Here is a 4,410-nt window from a genome sequence, read left to right on the forward strand (position 1 = left end):
TCGGGTTTGCTGCAAAAGGAGTCTCAAGCTAGAGAGACTTCTACAAAAATGTTGGAGAGTCAAATTGCTCAACTGGCAAGCAAGAGTGCAACTCGAACTCCTGGGCAACTACCATCGCAGCCGGACCAAAAGAAGAAGACCCTTAATGCTATTACTACCAGGAGTGGGTCTACACTTGAGGGTCCTACAGTTGAAAATGCTAAAGGGAAGAAAAAGGCTGAAAAAGGGAAGAGTCAACAAAACGAGAAAAAGAAGAATAGCAGCACTGTTGGTCGACCGACCGTCCGAACCGGTCGACCGACCACCTCCACTGTTTCAGAAGTGGTTTCTGATGTTCCTGAAGATTCCGAGAAAATTGACCCTTGTCGACCGACCGAGGAGGGTGGTCGACCGACCACCAACGCTGCTGATTCCGAGTTGTTTCGTCCCTCTATGCCCGATAACTTCAGAGATTTTCTGTTCCGGAGTGAGAGTACTCCAAGATTCTTGAGGCAAGCTCCAAATGCGGATGGTTCCATTCCAGTCCCATATCCGGAGAGGCTAATTCTGACCAAAGAACAGGTATCTTTCGATAAATTCAAAGATGTGATTCGTAGTTTAAATGTTCAGGTACCTTTCCTTGAGTTGGTCAATCAAGTGCCCGCTTACATGAAATTCATGAAGCAGCTTTTAATTAAAAAGCGGTCACTTGAGCCTGTCCGATCAGTAGCATTTTCGAGGAGTCTAGCTCTATTTGACCTGAGTGCCCCGAAAATTAGCTGATCCGGGTAGTTTCTCTGTCCCATGTTCTATTGGCACCTTTCCCATAGAGAAAGCCTTATGTGATTTGGGGGCTAGCATTAGTGTCATGCCCTTAAGTCTAGCGAAGAAATTAGGTTTGACCAAATTTGCCGTGACCAACATGACTGTTCAGATGGCTGATCGCTCTGCGGTCCAGCCAATAGGAGTCTTAGAGAACATTCCTTTCCAAATAGGGAAGTTCTTTTTCCCTGTGGATTTCGTTGTCCTAGACATGCCTGAGGATGCTCATATCCCCATTATCTTAGGGAGACCATTTCTGCACACTGCTGGTGCAGTTATTGATGTTAGCTTAGGGACCTTGACCTTTAGAGTGGGCAAACAGTCCATTATTTTTGCTCAAACCGCTAGGAAGAAGGATCCCATGTGGGGTGTTTCATGCAATGCTATTTCTGCTAGACCGTCTTATGTGGTCATTTCTGATGTTCCTACTTTATTGCCTGTACCCATTATTCCTGCTGTTGTGACACCTCCGCCCCAGATTGGGAGCACATTGGAGGACGATTTGTCTGTTTCATCTATTGCAGGAGCTGGTTTGGGGAAGAATGAGCTGCCCGTTACTCCAGTTGAGCCTATTGTTCAGCGCGGCGGTCTTGGATGCTTGAGTTATGGCACTGACGAGGAGCCTGAAGAGGATGAGCCAGCCAAAGTTACAGTTTCTGACTTGGAGCTTGAGGAGACAAATGACAAGTGGGAGGATGCGCCAGATGTAGATCCGTCAGACGATGTTGTGGATTGGAGTGCTGAGAAGATAACCACCGTGGAGGGTACTTCGTGTAGTCAGAAGCATGGTCGGAGATTTTCCGCATTTTTCGCAGATAAACATTTTATTGCTTGAGTTTTTAAGACAATTTATCGCATTTAAGACTATTTATGGTTTTTTTGGTTTGCGCGAGACTTCGCTTTGTTTGGTCTGTTTTAGGATTATTAAGACTATAGACTGTTTTTATTGGGTTTGCGTGAATTTTAGGCGCGTTATTTTGTGCACTTGCAGGTTTATAGGTCGTATTAACTCAATTTATTGAGTTAAAATCGAAGAAAACGAATACTGCTTCAGGTGCAGTGGGGTCGACCAATCCCATCAGTCGACCGACCGGACCGCAGCTTCCAGAGAGTATTATTCCTCACGACAAATGGTCGGTCGACCACCACACCCTGTGGTCGGTCGACCCTTCTTGCTGTTGTTACCTGTTTTGGCGATCACGCTTGGTCGTCTCGTGAAGCGTGAATGGGCATTCTAGGGAGTTTTTCTCTCTATTCTTTCCCTTTCACTTTTGTTTTCGTTTTCTTCTACTTTAAATTCCATGCAAATTTTTCCCGCCCAAGTTCTTTTATTTCCGAATGATGTTTGGTTTTCTATCTTTCAGGTATCTTATGGTAGCACTGCTGGCTACCGAAACCCCCCTAGCTCGCGCTGGTTTGGGGAGGTTTCCGTTCGCGCGTGAAATATTGTGAGTTCCCGAAATCTTTTTCTCTTATGTCTTATTTAGTTGTAGTTCTTTAAATGCAAATTCCCATTTCCTTTTTCGCTTCTTATACATGATTTTGCACAATGGGGACATTGTGTGATTTAGTTTGGGGAAGGGTTTTGCATTTCATAGCATTCATTTTGTTCCGGGTGTAATTCCAGAGCAGTTATTTGTTACCACCCGTGCTTGTAGAATGACGTCTTTGGTTGAATCCTCCTTGCGGTCTCCTGAAACGATGAACAAACTGAGGGCTCGGCTTTGGACCGAGCGAACTCACTCCGACGCTCAAGTCAGTAAATTTAAAGGGATAAGTTGTTGTTACTTGGCGAAGTACGTGTTGTAGAGAGATAAAGGAGATATTACCAGATGAATAGTGTATTTTAGGTTAAATTGTGGATCTCCTCCTCAATGAGAGTTGAGGAGTATTTATAGACTTTCACCTTTTGTCACGTAGTGGTCAAGTGGCCAAGTGGCTAGCAGGTGGAAAGACTGATCTACCCCTCGGCCGAGGGACCCATGGCAGGCCGGCGGGCCCTGTTGACTCACCGCCGAGGGGTCTTGGATATGAGTTCGCGGATGTGTGCCTCGGCTGGCCAGTTGCCCCAGCCGGGACCCAAGAGACAGGCCGACAGGCTGCGTCGGTTAGGCTGTCTAAGCCGTTGACTTGCTGTGGATATCTTTGACCTTGCTCAATATGTTGACTGGTCAGCGGGTGCAGAATATGCCCCATCAATTTGCCCCCAGCGTAGTCTATGCCGTGGTATGGGCTCCGATGTATGTTGAGCGTATATTCTGCGTAAGACAAAAATTTTCTGCCCCGGCTTCTTTTTCCTCGGCATGGCTCTGCTTAGGCCGTACCATATCCCCCCTCCACATGGATGTGTAATGGACATCAGATGTGGAAAAGAAAGTGGTGCTGGCCGAGACCGAGGTTGTGAGCGCCGTGTGCTTTTGATTGCCCCCAGCCGGTGCTGACAAGCTTGGTTGATCATGTGGCCGGCGGAGAACAGATACTTAGGAATTTGTTGAGGAAGACGAATAGGCAGAGAGATTTGAAGGGGCGTGTTGAAGACGCTTGGTCACTGTTGCATTGATTGACGTTCAACTGTTGCAACGATTGACATTCCGTGGTTGCATGTCTGACACGTGTCTGTTTGCTGATTGGCTGACGTTTCATGGGCTGTGCCCTGATTGGTCCTTCTTCATGGGCTTTTCCCTATAAATAGGGCAGTTAGTCCCTGAAATTGGCCACCAATTTCATTTTCTATAAAATTTTCTTCTTTCTAGCCTTCTTTGACGAAACTTCTCTCTAGCTTTCAGACTTGTTACTCCGGCGTAGCATTTTTCTTCAAGGTAAACAATCAAATTTTTAATTTTTTTCATTAAGTTTTCGTTGTGAATCATGTCTTCTGCTGATGCCGGTCCTAGTAACCGTGTTCCGGGGGGTTCCCCGTCGCGTCTTGACGAGGAGGAGATGCTAGATGCCATCCCGATAAGGTCTGGGGGCCCTAGGTCTCCGTCTCCCGAAGTCGATCCAAAAGCTTTGGATGATTGGGAGGACGATGATGATGATGATGACGACGGTGATGATGCTGGTGATGATGCTGAAAGGGCTCATCCTGATGAGGGGAGGCAGTACGTTATGGATCACGGCGAGGCCTGTAAGGTCCGCCTTGACCGTGTCGGGACCCATAAGTTCGCCGTTGTTCGGCGAGACATTTTTTGAGGGCCATTTCTACTTTGGCAGGGGGTACAAAATTGTTATCCCCGAGGAGGGCCAGGCCATCTGTTGTCCTCCACCGGGTTGCACCGGCGTATACATCCGCACTTGAGTACGGGCTCCGGTTTCCGCCGAATGATTACGTCATGGCTATCATTAGAGCCATGAACGTCGCCGTGGCCCAACTGCACCCGTTGGCTATTAGGACCATAGTCGAATTTGTCCGCTCTGTCTCTTCAAGGGGAGGTCCCAACGGTTAATTTATTCCGTCGGCTTCACCACCTTTACCGTCGTTTCCGGTCGTGTCGGATGGTACAGCGTGCAAGTGGAGCCGGGTTACATCTCCGTTGATAAGCTTTCCTCCTGCAAGGACTGGAAAGATCGGTGGGTGTACGTTGAGGTGCTTGGGATGACTATCCGCCC

The sequence above is a fragment of the Silene latifolia genome, chromosome X (assembly GCF_048544455.1).
Source record: "Silene latifolia isolate original U9 population chromosome X, ASM4854445v1, whole genome shotgun sequence".
NCBI lineage: Eukaryota > Viridiplantae > Streptophyta > Magnoliopsida > Caryophyllales > Caryophyllaceae > Silene > Silene latifolia.